An 18,577-nucleotide genomic window follows, 5' to 3' on the forward strand; every position below is an offset into this window, starting at 1 on the left:
CTCCGCCTATCTTGTGAGTGAGTGGTCTGCCCTTGATCACATTATAGGGCGAAGAAGAATATATCACAAGGAATTCTGCTCAAACATCACGCCTTTTTTACCTCTCCCCCACTTGAACTGACCGCCCTTCATTAGTTGTGTAGGCCATGGCGAGGTGGTAGGTGGATACCACTCCGCCTATCTTGTGAGTGAGTGGTCTGCCCTTGATCACATTATAGGGCGAAGGAGAATTTATCACTAGGAATTCTGCTCAAACATCACGCCTTTTTGACCTCTCCCCCACTTGAACTGAGAGCTCGATTATACCTTCCGGGGTCAACCCTGATCCATTAAATCCGGTGACTTCGTAACTCACCCTTTTCAGAATCTTCCTGTCCAACTTCAGCTCGTTGAACGCGCTGATGTATATGATGTTGGCTGAGCTGCCCCCATCTATCAATATCCTGTCCACCTCCCAGTTTGCAATTCTCATTGTCACTACCAGGAGATCATCATGAGGGTAAATTATGCGTTCCTGGTCATACTCGTCAAACGTGGCTCGCGGCTGCGGGGAAAGAGGTGGCCATCTACGCTTCTCATTGTAGTTTATCTAACGTATCATCGCCCGCAGGTCGGCCCGTGCTTTGTTCACTGTTCGTCCATGCACTAGACCTCCACTGATCACATATACTCTGCCTTCGAGCTTACCTTATCTGTCCCTGTCCCCAGCGGGACCCCTATGATCCCCTCTGCGGTCAGCGCGGCCTGTTCTATCCTTGTCCTTTCTTCTGGGAGGGTCATCGCGCTTCTTAAACTGATTTAGGTACCCTCTCCTGACTAGATCCTTTATGTTATCCTTCAAGTGTGTGCATTCATCGGTGGTATGGCCATGGTCTCTATGAAAGTCACACCACTTGCTGGTATCACGATTCCTATTGACCATCCTTGGGGGTCTCTGCCACTTATCATCAGCTTTATTAACGCTGAAGATATGCGATCTTGAGTGGGTTAGCGGGGTATATTGGTCGAACCTTCCAGGTCTTGGCCCTCTCTTTGGATTTGACCTTTCCACCCCCACCGCTCTGTCCGCTTCTCTACGACTTTGCTCGGCCCTGCTCGGCTGGTCAACCCTGGGTGTGTTCTTTGCCCGGGTGACCTCCTGCTTAATTGAGTCACCTGGTGCCTTCCTACTCAGCATTGCTCTGTCAGTTTTGTCTGCTTTGATGAACTCGTGCGCTTTACCTAGTGCTTCAGCTAGCGTTTTGAGGCTCTTACGCCCCATATACGCTCTGAATGGTGAGCCCGGTAGCAAGCCATTCTGCATTGCTAGCAGTGCTACCTCTTGAATCATGTTTGGGACGGTTGTTGCCTCTTTATTGAATCTGGTGATGAACTCCCTCAAGGGTTCGTCCTTCCCCTAAACTAATGACATCAGCTCAGTTGTCATCTTAGTTCGGTTTACCAAGTTTATGAAATGCTCAATGAACATTCTCTTCAGCTGGTTATACGAGTATACAGAACATTTAAGAATGGCTCCATACCACTCCGTTGCCAGTCCTTCCAGGGTTGGCAGGAATGCTTTACACCAAACAGAGTCCGTCATAGTATAGAGTACGATGTGATTTTCAAAAGGTGATATGTGGCTCTTAGGTGTTGTGGTTCCAATGTATCTGCAGCTCCGCATCTTTACTTTCTCCATTGGTTCCTCCTGAAAGGAATGGTGTCCTTCGAAAAAGTGTATTATTCTAATAGCGGGTTCAGAATTATTAGAAAGCTAATATATTAAGTAAAGTCAAGTGATCGGAATGCCTAGGTGGAGGCCGCTTCCGATTAGTAATATTAATATAATTAATATTACAGCTTAATCTTGACTGAACCCTTCGGGTCACACCCAAGCAAATATACGAACCGACTCGACGAATTAATTCGGAAGAAATTAATTTGTCGCCCGAGTGTTAAATATTTAGACGTCAGAAATTCGAGCTTAGAGCGTCGAAACCGAGCGTCGGAAGTCGAGTCAAAAATAGTAAAATACGAGAAGACAAATTAGTAATAAATCAACAATGACTAAAATACCCCTTGCATCGGAATCCCGAGTGCTAGGGGATTAGCGAGCTAGCGGCCCGCACTATGTGCGAGGCGTGCTAGCAAGAAACGGCCAGCAGCCCGCAAGCAAAGCGAGGCATGCTGGCGCGTGCGCTGCTGCTAGCAGCTCGCACTGGTGCGTGGCTAGCTAGCAGCGCCACTCGGCAGCAGCAGCCCGCACCATTTTGCGTGTACGTGCTAGACCGAGTTAGAAGCAGCTAGCAAGCCCGCACGAGCGGGGCTAGCTGGGCCGTGGCATAGGGTCGGGTAAAGGGGAGAGCTAGTAAGTGAAGCTTGCTTTTGTGTGGACAAGTGTCACAAAGAGAGGAAGGAGTGGGGAGCAAGTATGGTCGCCTCCTCTCCAAGTGGTCCATACTCCTCTTTACATCACTTGTTGATTTATTACTTGCTTGCATATTTAATTTATTTAAGCTTTAAATTAAATTGAGGAATTTCATGATCCCACATTTATGGGATTGAAATTCTCACTCCCACATTTCTCTATAAATACCAATCTTGGGATTTGGAGAAAAGTGCTTGAGTGGGAGTTTGAAAGAGCATTGCATTTTGGAAAAAAGTCTTAAACTCCATTGACACTTGGGTTTTGGTCGGACCTTGCTAATTGCAAGGTAGTGGACCTAAAAAGTCAGTGTTCGTCATTTGTGGGTGGATACCGTTGGAGGCTCGGCATTTGCGGAGCTAAGAGCTTTCAAGTAAGAGCCCTTGTGTGAAGGCAAAGCACGCGTCAAAGGTAAATTCCGATTTTACCCTTCTTTATGTTTTGTTATGCTTTATGATTTTATTAATTGCGAGTGGTTCTTGGGTCGGGATTGTTTCCGCGGTGAGTCGGACTCACCAAACCCCAACACCTCCGGAATCTCCCGGCAAAATGGGGAATCATCAAGAACAACTTGGATTCGCGCTCGCTTGTCTCTCTCCGTGCTGGGTCCCCACTCTGAGGCTATCGACCTGCTGCAGGGAATCCGCTTCTCCAGGCTGATCTGAGCCTGGGTTACTTCTTCCACGCTCCATTCTCGGTTCAGATTGCGAGCTTCCAACTCCAATACCTTCTTCCTCAGCTGAACGAGCTCCTTTTGCTCGGGAGTGAGGACTGAGGGCGCTAGCTTCTTTACTGCGGGCTCTGCAACTCCCATTGTCAGTGATGGGCTCACCCCCTTACCCATATTGGTAAGGATTTCCGTCATTGCTGCCAGTTGTTTCTTACTGCACTTTGAGAGGTTCTTCAAGATGGCTAGCATGTTTACGGGTTGCGGTTTCTAGGTTATAGGTGCTGAAACAACAGGCTCATTGTTCGCGCCTGTTAACGGCATTCCGTATTTGAAAATGGAACTAGAACCTGTCGGATCGACTAGTTTCAACGTCGCTTTAGCTGCAGCTGACGTCGATCTGATGGTGTTGGATTTATGTGAGATGGCCGATTTGGGATTTCCGGTGGATCCTTTTGTATCGAGGGTTACTGAGGGTGTTTTTTGTGGTGTTTGGTTGGTCTCATTGGCTTTGGATAAGGGTGTTTGTACAGCTTCTTCTCCGGCCATGGTGGTTTGTTAACTAGTCCCTAGCTCCGTTGGTGAACCTCAGGTTAGATGATCCTACCCCTCCTTCTAGCGCCAATTGTTCCAGGTATGGATCCAAGGGTTCTGCTGGGTGAGCTGAGTCCCGTTAACAACCTACACACGGCAGCATACGTAAACTGCCCTCGGGGGTGGTTCGAGGAACCCTCCTCCGAAGCTTAAGTTAGAGAGTGTTTAGAGAGCGAAAGTGTACTTAGAGCGATATAGAAAATATAATAACTTGAGTGTATAACCTCCTTTCCGTTGTACTTTACCCTCTATTTATAGGCGTACCATCTCCTCCATGGAGAGTTCAGCCTTGTCAGCCTACGGGCTCACTCTACCGGGCTGCTAAGCCCTCCTTAACTGTCTTCTCGGCAGTGAGTACGCACCCTGAGGGCTGGGCGATAGTTCAGCGAGAGCTATCCTATACAATAAATATCAAAAGATATCCTAGCACGGAATATGCTAAGTAAATATATCTTAATATTTCCTAAAATGTATCCTTTCAACCCCCCCTCAAGTTGGAGCATATGGATCAAACGTACCCAACTTGGAAAGGAGATTATCAAACTGTGACTTCCCAACAACTTTTGTGAAGATATCCGCTAATTGCATAGCTATTGGAACATAGGATTGAGAAATTAAGCTGTCTATAATAGGATCACGAACAAAATGAGAGTCGATCTCAATGTGCTTTGTGCGGTCATGAAAAACCGGATTTTTAGCGATATGGAGTGCCGACTGACTATCGCAAAATAACGGAATCCCCTTAGGGTGATTCACCCCTAGACTCAATAATAGATCCATCAACCACTTTAACTCACAAGTAGCAGAATACATTGACTTGTACTCGGCCTCAAACGAAGACGTAGTAACTGTAGGTTGCTTCTTTGTCTTCCAAGAAATAGGGGAATGTCCTAAAAATACTAGCCTTTTTGTCAACGATCTCCGAGTGATAGGACATGCCGCCCAATCTTAATCACACCAACCCTGCAGAGTTAGTTCATTGTTTGCACTCAACAAAATTCCCTGACCCGGGGTACCCTTCAAATATCGAACAACACGCAGAGCCGCTTCCCAATGCTCACTTCGGGGTTGTTGCATAAACTAAGAAAGAATGTTCACAGAATAAGCAAGATCCGGTCGAGTGACCGAAAGATGAATCAATCGTCCTACAAGATGACGATAGGACTCGGGATTAGTCATTAACTCGCCAGTAGCTAGACCAAGCTTGTGGTTTTGCTCCATCGGTAATCCGCTTAGCTTAGCCCCCAACAACCCAGCTTCCGAAATAATATCCAAGGTGTACTTTCTTTGGCCCAAAAACAAACCAGAAGGACAACGAGCAACCTCGATGCCCAAAAAATATTTGAAAGGACCAAGGTCCTTCATCTTACAACAATCACATAGATAAGCCGTGAACACCCCCATAGCAACGGAATTATTCCCAGAAATAATAAGATCATCAACATATACCAAAGCATTAGTCTAAATATCCCCGTTAAAGTATGTGAAAAGGGAGTAATCAGAGTAAGATTGTATAAAACCATACCTTTTCAATGTCGTAGTGAGCTTTGCGTACCAACACCTCGGAGCCTGTCTCAAACCATACAAAGACTTCCTCAAACGATACACCAACGAAGGATCTGAGCTTTCAAAAGCTGGAGGTAATCTCATGTACACCTCCTCATCAAGATCACCGTGTAAAAAGGCATTGTGAACATCCATCCGATGAAGTTCCCAATTCTTAGAGGCTGCAATTGCAAGAAATGCCCGAATTGTAGTCATTTTCGCAACTAGAGCAAAAGTTTCACTGTAATCAATGCCTTCCCGTTGATGATTTCCAAAAACAACAAGTGGATACTTTAACCTCTCGACATCACCATTACACAAAAATTTTGTCCTCTAAAGCCTTTATCTCTTCTTTCATAGACCTTCGCCAACCCTCGGATTGCATGGCCTCCTAGAATGATTTTGGATCCTTTCCCTGAACAACTGCTGCAATAAACTTCCGATAATTGACAGAAAACTTGTCATAATTTATATAATGTGCTAAAGGATATGGTGTACCTGAAGGAGGAATTGGAGATGGAGAGGACGGAGAAGGACTATTAGCACACACAGAATAAGTCACATAATCACGAAGCTTGACCGAAAGGAATTTTCTTACGAAACCCCTTTCCTAAGGGCTCGGGAGCAGCTTGTTGCTCGGTAGCCGGATGCGAAGTAGTTGCGGAAGCATTGCTAGGCTGCTCGGTGGGGGATGAGTAAGTGACTAGCTATTTCACACCATTAGCAGCAAGCTGGGCAGTCTGGTCCGCGGCCAGGCTGCGACTGGAAGCAGTCCCCCGCGGCCTGGTTGCGGACTGGCCTGTTTCTAGCGTAGTAGTCTGCTCGGCAGACTGGTCCGCGGCCAGGTCGTGGCTGGGAGCTGTTTCCCGCTGCTTAGTCGTGGACTGGGTTGTATGGGGCTGCAAATTAGGCTCATTGGTTGTGGCTTGCTGTTCTTCATTCACTAAAACAATGTTGTCGTCCCCAATTATCACCTCGTTGCCATCAAACTCATCATACCCCAAAAAATCATCATGAACATCGTGATTTTGACCAAAATCCATGGACACTATATTCACATCTTTCGGACGACCAAACGGAATATACCCTCTACAAACTTAACATCACGAGAGACAAAAAAAACTTTCAAATCGAGATCATATAATTGCCACCCCTTCTTCCCAAAAGGATAACCCAAAAAATCACATTTTCTACTCCGGCTAGCTAATTTGTCCCCCTTTGTTTCTGGTTGTGAGCAAAACATAGGTGATGAGTCTATTGTATATATATTTTATTCTCCGTCCCACGGTCATATTTGTGCTTATTTGAGCTCTACGAAGCTATTTTTATTACTAATATACGTTTTATAGTGTTTTTGTAGAGTTGGTATTATTTTGTAGGAATTTGCAGATTTTCTAGCAATTTCCCGAGCTTATTAAACCACTATGAAGATATCGGAGAGGATCGTATTTTTATGACCGTATATTTAAAGCTCAAGGTCGTGCTAAATAAATTTAGTTCGGTGAATAAGGGCTCGATTTTAGTGATTGAGGTCCAACGTTCCCACAAGAAATATGGACCAAGCTAATTGAGATTTTTTGGGCTCAAGTTAACAAGTCCCAACTTCAAAGCCCGATTCCCACAAGAGAAGTCCAATTCGGTGCCCAACTGGTCGGGCCCGATTGGGCAGTGTAAGGCCCAATAGGGCAAGCTTGTTCACGCTGTTTAAAACGCTGGAGTTTAATGTTTTTAGTGGCTGGGCTTCGTTGTTTAGGCCCACCTGATTGATGTCGGTTGATGCTTGGTGGGGAATTATAAATACCCAATTAGTGGGTTGTTAGGGGGTTACGTAAGTTTTTCTTTAGTTTTAGTTTAAGTGGGATTTCATAGTTTTATTCTTTAGAGTTGACTTTGGTTTCTTTTAGTTTTCATGTCTTTACGCAACATTTTGATTAGCTTTAACAATTTAGCTTTATTTAGTTTTCTTAATTTTGCTTTTATTTTCTAGTTCTCTTTGCTGTTATTAGTTTTAATATTATTATTATTTTTATTTTAATTCTTGTTTTTATATGTTTGTTTTAATTGATTGCTTTGTTTAGTTTAGTTTTAATTATACAAAAGTAGTTTAATTAATTCTAGGGTTCTTGGGATCCATAATCACTACTAGAAAAAGTCCTTTTCCGACGGAAATTTTCCGTCGGTACAGGGCTGAATTTCGTCGCAAATCACCTTTCCGACGGAAATTCGTCGTAAAAGTTCGTCGGAAATAGGGTCGTAGGAAATCAGCCAGTTTTCGAGGAAAATTCCGTCGGAAAGTCGTTTCCGATGGATTTAGTGTCGTAGGAAAAAAATTTGACTTTGGCTCATTGTCCGTCGTAAATCTCCGACGTACTTATTCCGTCGTTGATTCCTTTTTGTGACGAAAATTTCTGTCGGAAAAGACATAATCTACGACGGAATTTTCCGTCGCAATAATTAAATATTTGCGAGGGAATATATTTCTGTCGCAAATTTCCGACAGAAAATTCCGTCGCAAATTTGCGACGGAATATAAACCCTCGCAATTGTTTACCTTTTGCGACGGATTTTATGCCCAGTAATTCCGTCGCAAATTGGCTTTTCCGACGAATTTTTAATTCATTTTTCCGTCGGAAATTAGTGTTAACAAAACATCGAAATTAGTTTGTTTTCTGCCATAAACTAATATTGAAAACCTATTCCTACACTATTCCTGTTAACAAAATTAATCGAATATCGAAAATATTTTTATATATATTTCGAAAAAAGCTATGCTCCTAGTTGAACATAATAATATATAGTTATTTCCAAAAGAGCGGGAACATAATCGAAAGCTATATAAATTAGATTAACTACATGTCCGTACTACATGAGACTACGTGTCCATACTACATAAACCTAAGCTAGGCTACACAATTGTTGGGGTACCCTGACCTGCTCCTCCACTACCCGGGTCATCCCTGGGGTCTCGATGCTGAGTCTGAAAGGTAGAACATGAGTCGTTGCTAGCGAATCGACTCATGAAATGATCCCACCGCTACTTGTTTTTCCTCTCTATTTCAGCCACTTCACTTTGAATTCGGAGTTGCATCTCAGTTTCCATTTCACTTCTGATTTCATCGCGAAGAGCCTGAACCCTATGCTCCATCTGATCTTGCATCTGAGAAACAACGGACAGTGTGTACTGCTATGACGACCTAGAAACTCGACCCATCCGGTTGCTGTAGTACAACTCCACACTTTGACCAAGACCCCTTACACGACCCTTCTTGTTGCGGCCACCCACACTCTCCCAATACAACTCATTGGGACTCTTCTTAATCCCTTGCGTACTTGCTTCTTCAGCCTTCTTCTGGTAGGTTTCCTACAAGATATTCATTATACAAACATATATTAAATAAAAAATATATGAATGAAACAACATAATTTAATAGTTTTTGAAGGTGTCCATGACTTGAAATGAAATAAAACAACAAATTACTTGAAATTAGGAACCATTTTCACCTAGACACATTCAATAATGGCTTAATTGCCTTCTAGTTTGCCTATTCTCTTCATTTCTTGAGTTATGAACTCATTCTTTCTCAAAATACTTCACTTTTACATAGTTATAGGTGGTCATGACTTGTAATCACATTAAATAAGCTATTTACTAAGTATAGGAGCCATTTTACTCGAAATAGAGCCAAATAAGGCCTAAATGCCTTCTAGTGTGCCTATTCTCTTCATTTCTTGAATTATGAACTCATTCTTTCTCAAATTACTTCACTGTTACATAGTTATAGGTGGTCATGGCTTGAAATGAGATTAAAGAAGCTATTTACTAAGTATAGGAGCCATTTTACTAAAAATAGAGCCAAATAAGGCCAAAAGGCCTTCTAGTTTGCCTATTCTCTTCATTTCTTGGATTATGAACTCATTCTTTCTCAAATTACTTCACTTTTACATAGTTATAGGTGGTTATGGGTTGTAATGACATTAAATAAGCTATTTACTAAGTCTAGGAGCCATTTTACTCAAAATAGAGCTAAATAAGGCCAAAATGTCTTCTAGTTTGCCTATTCTCTTCATTTCTTGAATTATGAACTCATTCTTTCTCAAATTACTTCACTTTTACATAGTTATAGGTGGTCATGACTTGAAATGAGATTAGAGAAGCTATTTACTAAGTATAGGAGTCATTTTACTCAAAATAGAGCCAAATAAGGCCAAAAGGCCTTCTAGTTTGCCTATTCTCTTCATTTCTTGGATTATGAACTCATTATTTCTCAAATTACTTCTCTTTAACATAGTTATAGGTTGTTATGGCTTGTAATGACATTAAATGGCTTGTAATGACATTAAATGAGCTATTAAATAAGGCCAAAAGGCCTTCTAGGTTGCTACTTTCGAGATGATCTTCCACGTATTTAAGGAATTCATCTACCCCTTTCACAAAGGCCGGATTAACAGATTGTCCAACTTTCCTTTCATACATCCAGCTTCGTTCAGTTCGTTTCATGATTACAACTTCTACACAACTCACGCAAATGTATAATCACATTAGTCACAAAATGTATTGAATATTCATTACCCGTCAAAGTGTCATGGGAATGCAAATAATATGTCATTCTAACTACAATAAACTAAAAGGCAAATAATAAGTTTTTTTATCAAAGTAAACTAAACTAATGCTTATTATAAACCAAATAAACTAACATACATAATTAAACAAGCTATTTACTAAACTAACATATTATTTTTTTCAAAGTAAACTAAACTAACAAAAAATGTTAACATTATAAATTAACATATATAATCAAACTTAATTTAAGTAAGTTAACATTTTTTTTTTCAAAATAAACAAAACTAATGCCTATTTTTAACCAAATAAACTAACATACATAATTAAAATAAACTAAACTAACAAAAAATGTTAACATTATAAATTAACATATATAATCAAACTTAATTTAATTTAACTAAATTAAAAAAAAAATTCAAAACAAACAAAACTAATGCCTATTTTTAACCAAATAAAATAACTAACATATTTCTATATACAATTATATTTATATATTTCACTAACATGTCATTCATCAACTAAACTAAGAATTTTAAGGTTTATGATGTCATTAAACTCTAGATCTAAACTTTTTATTGACAGTTACTGACAAGGGTTAAAATGGTTGCTACAATCTAACTCTCAATCAAACAATACTTATATGAACACCCTATAACCAAGTACAATGGCAAATAAAGGTTCGGTCCACGAGGAACGAGAGTAATTGCAAATCAATCTTAAACCTAAGCTAGTTCGAAATCAATGGAAAATGGTGTTCTAAAATACTACTAATAAGATGGAATAAATCAATAAACTAAGACACTAGGGAGAACGGGAATCCGCCTAACCATTGGTAACTAAGCAACAAGGAATCACAGAGATAAACGGGATATGCAAAGACTATAAGTCTGATCAATATCATGTGATAGGAAGACAATGGGCAATACTAAGCTTGGATTTCTCATGCACTTAACATTACTCGATACATAATCAAACCACATTCAATAATGAAATACTCAATTCACAATCTCTTGTTCAAATCAAGAATATCATGCAATCAAATTCAAGATTCTAGGTTAGCTACTCCTATTATAATGAATTAACATGCAATCGCATATAATCAATTTAATCACAATCCGTTTATCAAAATCAACCCTCAATTACATAGATTACCTAGGCCGGGTTTCATCCCGAAACCCTAGCTAGGAGACTACTCACACATATTCATAATCAAAGCAATAATGAATTCCAAAAGCATAATAGATATAAACATGAATTCTGATTAAGGAATAATAAAGCTTGATTAATAAACAAGAATGAATAATACCAATTGTATTGATGCGAATCAATGGAAAAGTTCATAACTTTGATATCCGTCGTCAATAAATAATACAAAGAATCTTCGCAAATCTTGCTTCAAATCAATCCAAGAAAACTAAAATCTCTAGAAATATCTCTAAGAAAACTAATGAATCTCTAATACTAAGAACGTTCTCCAATAACTCTCTACAAAGGCTCTCAAAACTATCTCCAAAACTGTCTCCCGAATCCTCTTAAAGTTGGGCCTTATATACGTCTTCTAATGCGGAGAAGTCAAGCGCGCAGTTAACCCTGGATCAGCACGGTCGTGCTGTATTTGGCACGGTCGTGCTAGCTTGTTAGTAAGTAAACCGAATTTCTTCTTCAAATTGGCACGACCGTGCTATATATGGCACGGCCGTGCAGCTTCCTGGCACGACCGTGCTAAAAATGACACGGACGTGCTGAATATGCTCTAGCACGGGGCTCATACTGAAGCTGACACGGGCACGGGCAACATCTGGCACGGCCGTGCGGGTGCGTGGATACTGACACGGCCGTGCTATTGGCTTGCACAGCCGTGCTTCCTTGCCTGGGGTTGCTTGCTTATAGGCCAGCACGGGTGTGCCTATGGTAACACGGCCGTGCTGCCTGTGCTATGTAATCAATGCACGGCACTTGAACTTCCTTAACTCCTCGGACTCCGGTCAAGGCTAGCTCGGTTACGCATCAAGGGCTCGGGATCCGATTAAACTCGGTTGATATTACCTGAAAACACATCAAAAACAAACCGAAAACCCGTGAAGCACGTAATATGGGGAACGTAAGCATAACAAGGTAATAATCGGCCAAAGCGGCCCCAAAATCATCCTAAAATATGCTCTAAAGCGCGCCCTAAAGTGCGCTTGTCAGTTACACCAAAAAAATCCACAATTCTAACAAATAAATATAACTGAAATATAATTTAGAGTGTATAATGTGAGATTTAATTAATTATAGTGTTTTAAAAAAATTTAAAAAAAAAAAACAAAAAAACAAAAAACAACCACAAAACTTACCACCTTCTGCACAGTGGCCGGAGGTTCTGGTGGTGGTTGTGGTCGTCGATGCAAAGGTAGTGGTTGTGGCGCCTGTCAACCCAAAACAGGTAAGGGTTAGTGTTTAACAAAAAAAAAAAAAAAAAAACCACAATTCACTTACCGTCGGCAACCAAGCGGGGGTGATAGAAGGAAAAAGGGCGGTGGCGGAGCAACTTCAGGTGACGGCGCTGGTCAATTAGTTAGGGTTAGGGTTCTTCAAAAATAAAAAAAATAAAAAACAAGCAGCGCTTACCTGAGGTGGGCAACGCCGGTGGCTGAACGGGAGAAAGGCCAGGGAACGGCGGTGGAAACCGTCGGATCTTCCTCTTCCTCTTTCTCCCTTCCGTTCTTTCTCTCTCTTCTCTTCCCCTTTCGTTCTCTCTCTAACTCTCTGTTCTGTGGTTAAGGAAAGAATGAGGGGGGTTTTGTTTTAATTCCTTTTCGACGGAATTAAATTTCCTTGCAAAACCATTTTCCGTCAGAAATTACTTTTCGACGGAAATTTCCGTCGAAATTTAAATTTTTCGATGAAATTTTAATCCGTCGTAATATTTGCGAGGAATATTCCGTCGGAATATTGATTTTCCGACGAATTTTTCCGAAGCACAACATTCCGTCGTAAATTTCAAAATTTACGATGGAAATTATGGTCCGTCGGAAGAAATCCGTCGGAAATAAGCCTATTTCTAGTAGTGAATTAATGTTAAGGGATGATTTATTATTGTTGATTGTTAATGTTTTGGGTTAATTTCCTATTGATTGATTTAATGCTATGCGATTAGATTAGCGTTGGTTTAATTGTATGAGTTATGCAATATTGATTCGAGATTCGAGAGATGAGAATTGATGTATATGCTTAGTTTCAATAGGAAGATTAATTTATAAATGGTTAAATCAAGATTCGAGAGATGCGATTTAATACCGGTAGATTAATTATGTGATTATAATTTGGTAGCGAAAGCCCTTTATAATGTTGTTAATTTTTGCATTGATAATTGATTGTTGTCTTTCATCCCAGAATATTATTTATTGGTGAACATGTACCCTAGGCTTTTATTTATTTATTTCTCCCTAATTTTATTATTCCCTACTTATATTCTCATCAGTTTGATATCTTTCACAATAATTTGGTTACTTAATAATTTAGATTATATTAATTAATTAGGAATAGAAAGACTTGTTTCCCTGTGGATTCGAACCTACTTCCCTATCTATTATTAGTTAGTGGTTTTAGGAATTACTTTTGATTAGGTGATACAACTTTAGCCTGTCAATAGGCAACCAAAAGTACGAATGGCATCAAAAGACGGGATTTTATTGAACAAGATTTCGAATGGTGATTTGTTTTGTAACAAAGGTGTGGGTGTTCGATTAATTAGGTGAGCTGCAGCAAGGACGTCGACACACTCCCCCCAAATATAAATAGGTAAGCTAGCTTAGAAACTCAATGCTCTCCCAACCTCAAGAATATGTTTGTGTTTTCTCTCAACCCTCCCGTTTTGCTGTGGAGTCCCCACACAAGAGGTTTGAAAAATAATTCCAGTAGCGGTAAAATAATCAAGCAAGCAATTAAACTCCGTACCATTATCACTTTGCACAACTTTAATAGTTTAGGAAATTAAATTTCCTATCAACCATTGCAACAAAAGATAAAAACATTTTTTAAAACTTCGGTTTTATCAACCAATCCAAACCGCTCTAAAATAATCATCCACAATAGTCACAAAATAACGAGCTCCACACTACGAAACATGTCAATATGGACCCCACAAATCACAATGTATTTTCTCAAAAATCCTATAAGCTCTGCTATCACTTAAAGGAAATTTGTCTCTAGGATGCTTAGCACGCATACACACTTCACACCCCTTATCAAGACTATCTTTATTACTACTACCATGAGGAAGCAACTTAACTACTTTCTCGGAAGGATGACCCATTCGACGATGCCACAACTCCAAGCTTGAGGTTTCTTCAACGACACCAACATGGTTCACCATATCCGAAGTGCTAAATAATATAGTTCGTCTCTCCTAGCTCTCGTTCCATTCTGCTCCTTCGTTTGGTCCTGTATAGCACACATATAGGGGTTAAATTGGACAGTACAATTAAGATCATCAGAAAGTTGCGATACTGATAAAAAATTACAACTCAAGTGTGGAACATAAAGAACTCCGGTGAGAGTAATCTTGTCTGATAAACGAACAGACCCAATTAATGAAGCAACCACAATATCTCCGTTAGGTAAACCAATGGGGCATTCAAAATTTAATTTTGTGTATCTAACAACCAAGATTTTTCTCCTGTAACATGATGTGTTGCTCTTGTGTAAATAATCCAAGAAGAAACATCAAACTTACCATTCAAGCGATTTTAAAAAACTTTGGCATTACCAAACAAACCCGCAATTGTTTTCCATTGTTCACTTGAAAACACTTGACCTTGGGAAGAAGTATCCGAACCCGAGACATCATTAGCACGTGTCGGTCCTTGACTATGACTACCCGAGGGCTTCCCCCCTGCTACCATCACCCATACTAGGAGGATAGCCATGAAGCTCAAAACACTTGGCCTCAATATGAAGTCGTTTCTTGCAATGATTACACACTTTGTCCGACCAACAACTCGATGTCTCGTGACCCAACTTCTTGCACTTGCCACAAACCGTACCCGAACCTTCTCGGCCACGACCTGCAGCCCCTGTAAGGACAACAAACCCCACGACAGGTGGAGGTTCTTCTCTAACTCGATCAAAGCCTCGCACAAGCTCCTCTTGCGAGACCTGTTGATAGGCTTTATTCAATGTAGGTAAGGGATCTTGAGCCAAAATAGTAGACCTTATTTGAGCATAATACTCATAACAAAGGCCAAGTAAAAAATGTTGAAGCCTATCATTCTCACGGCGTTTCTCATGCTGTCGACCTATGTTACACGTACACTTTCCACATTTGCAATTAATCAAATGTTCAAGCTTAGCAAGTTCATCCCACAAGACCTTTAATTTGTCAAAATAAATTGCAACAGACATATTTGTAGGTGTTTACAACGATTAATTTGAGCTTTTAATTGTTGAATTCGAGGACCATTCACTATACAAAATCGTTCATGTAAATCATTCCACAAATGTTTAGCATTGTCATAATTGGAAAGCATAGATTTTACCTCCGGATCGATCGTGTTCATTAACCACAAGACAAGCATACAGTGTACCACAACCCAATCATCCTTGGTTGCGGGCGGAACAAAATCGGTGATGGTTCCATCGTGGAACCCAAAATTTCGACGAGAAGATAAAGCAACGTATATAGCAAGCGCCTAAGCAACAAAATCACCCGGTCTATCGTGTGCTCCTCAATAAAAAGGCGAATTGGTTTCAATTTTTTGGTGGTGGTGGCGGTGGTGGTGTATCATCGCCAGCCATGATAGATTTTTATGAGGAAAATAAAATAACCTTGCTCTGATACCATGCTAAATTCAATCAAACACAAGGCTTAATTCTCATTAATGTTCTCCCAAGCATATATAATACAAGCAAACCCTATAGTCATAGGATTAGGAAACTACCAAAAAGATAAATATCAAAAGGTATCCAAGCACAAAATATGCTAAGTAAATATATCCTAAGATTTCCTAGAATATATCTTCAATAAATAGAGATGATATTCGATGGTTTTTAATTCTCACAATTGCTTGTTGAAAAAAAAGGGGGAAAATCAAGTCAAAGAAATTATTCACGGGAAGATGAGAGTGATAATTAAAAGAATTAATTGTATCTTGGGGAAAAAGAGATTAAAATCATTTTTTTAAGGAAGATTAGAATCATTTAAAACCATGGAAAAATGTAGAGTCTGTTGAATTGATGTGTTGATAATGGTGAGCATTTTCCCCAGAAGAGGGAAATGAAAGGTTTTTTTTTTTATGTTGGGCCCCAAAATTTTGGGGGCCCTTTTCTATGTGTGAGGAAAAACCAACCAAGAGATGGGCCTGTAGATTATCATCGTTATATTGCCAAGTTTAAATCTGGTGATGGAAGAAAAACTGCTGCTGAAAATACTATGAATGCTTACAAGCTACTTAGGTTTGTGTGTTTTATTTTAGTTTTCTTCAATTTATTGATTTTGTGCCATTGACTTTATCATTGACTCTCTTTGTTTGATATTTTGTTGCCAATATTATTGACTGTTATTTTGTAAGTGCTTACGTTTTCTTTTTTTTTTTTTTTTTTTTTTGTGATTTTTTTTCAATAGACTTCTCACTTTTGTTGCCTCATTTGTTGTTAGTTATTTAAAACTTTGTATTTGAAAAAGACTTTTAATGTGATAATGCCTCTTTGCTATAGATGCTAATAATGCTATACTTATTACTGAGAATTATTTGATTGTAAGAAACTAACAAAATCGTAAGTCACAACAAACTCTGCCACTTGTTAACAGGATTTGCATGAGTGTGTCCTGTCGTCACTTCCTAAGCAAAACTGATGTATACTGGATACTAGACTTATGGATTGGGCGGTTTGGTTGTTGCACGAACATTTATGAAATGACAGGTGAAACTATAAAATTGATTTAATGATCCTCTATTATGAAGTATTTGAGAGGAGAATTACAATATTCTATTGGATTAATGGATTGCTTGTTGATTTTTATGCTTAGCTTGTTAAATCAATGCTTAGTTTTCAACATGCTTTGAAGGACTACCTATGGTGGTATATAAACAAGGAGTTTGTGGAGATATGATGTGTGGTTTATATTTAATTTGATGATGCATTTTTGCTATTAAGATATGATAGATTGTATGTTGTTGATCTGTTGACACATTTCAAATTTCAATAGTAGGATTGCTTTTGAAGATAGAAATATGTAGTATCCAGTCTAGCTTTCTTGTAGCTAATCTCTCATGTATTTCAATCTGATTATGGTTCCCTGCAACTCTGAAGATATTTCTTCAACATTGTGGCTTTGTCTTAGACATATATTTTAAGTAGCAAGTAGGTTATTGAGCTTATTATTTGATGTATTATTTTATTTTAGTTTTTAATTCATCTTCCTGGAAATTTCTCAAACAAATTTGCCACCAACTCATCCCATCAGATTGGGTCGTGAGAACCTTGAATGTATATCTAGTACTTTAGCTTAGCTTGTGTATGCCTGATTCTTTAATCAAATTCATTCCTACTTTCCTAGATGCTGCCTTACATTGGTTATATATTGATACTTTCAATTTGACAGTTTGGCAGTTTCCATGTAGTAGAGTATCTTATTATATAATTCACTACATTTTATAATTATTGACAGGCAATTAAGAAGCCACGTTGCAGCTAGAGTTGGATACTATAGGTGAAGAATGTTTAAAGGACAACTCTCTTATCATGCAACTTGAGGGACAACCTCTCCCTCTACTCCTCTAGACACCACACACCAGCCCAAGTCAGTACAAGCATAGGCGCATAGCTATGCTATAGTCTACATTCACATGCTTCATTATTGGTTATGACTTATGAGTATACGAAGTATATTAGGGATAAATTTATCATTGGCAATCGTGTATATCCCTCGGAAACTAACTTAGATGCAAATTGGATAACTGGCTCCAAGGATACGAAATCTACCAGTGGATATTTATTTACACTAAGTGGAGGGCACTGTCTTGAAAGTCATCTAAGCAAACTTGTATTGCTCGATCTACCATGGAATCTGAATTTATTGTTTTATATAAAGCAGGTAAAGAAGCTGAGTGGTTTCGAAATTTTCTAGAAGATATTCCAAATTCACCAAAACCTATACCTACTATCTGCATATATTGTGATAGTTAGTTTTGAGATTTATCATAGTGTTGTTTTGACTTGGTATATGAGAAATGAGATACTTCTATATGCACAAAGTTTTCGATAATTTTATGCATTTTATTTACTTATTATTGTTTCTAATAATGATATATGCAACTATGCATTATATTTACTTAGTACAAAATATTATTTATACTACAGTATATATAGTGGCCTAAAAAAAAACGGTATATACAGTTGGATAATATGATGGTCATTGTTTACAAAAAAAAAAAAAAAAAAAAAAAAAAAAAAAAGGAGAATTTCCTAGTGGCAGAAAGTTCGTGGGAATGGATAGTTATTAGCTAGAGTGGTTACTTTTTTTATAAAAATTTACTTTATAGTAATAAAATTTGAGAATTGGATACATATAATTAAAATAGACCCCAATATATTAGTTCGCCCATAGGCCTTTAAAATATCAGAAACGAGCCTGAAAGAGTGTAATCTAAAAATGCTACAAAAATAAGTTGAGAAAGAACAATTTATTATTGTGCAAGAAATATATAGTCCCCTATTCATGAAGGGACTCAATATTTTGGGGTAAAAATTTATTGAAGGGACTAAGTTTTTAGTCTAGTAAAATCAACATGAATTTTACCTTACCAAATTGTTAACTAGAGGT

The sequence above is a fragment of the Chenopodium quinoa genome, unplaced genomic scaffold (assembly GCF_001683475.1).
Source record: "Chenopodium quinoa cultivar QQ74 unplaced genomic scaffold, ASM168347v1, whole genome shotgun sequence".
Lineage (NCBI taxonomy): Eukaryota > Viridiplantae > Streptophyta > Magnoliopsida > Caryophyllales > Amaranthaceae > Chenopodium > Chenopodium quinoa.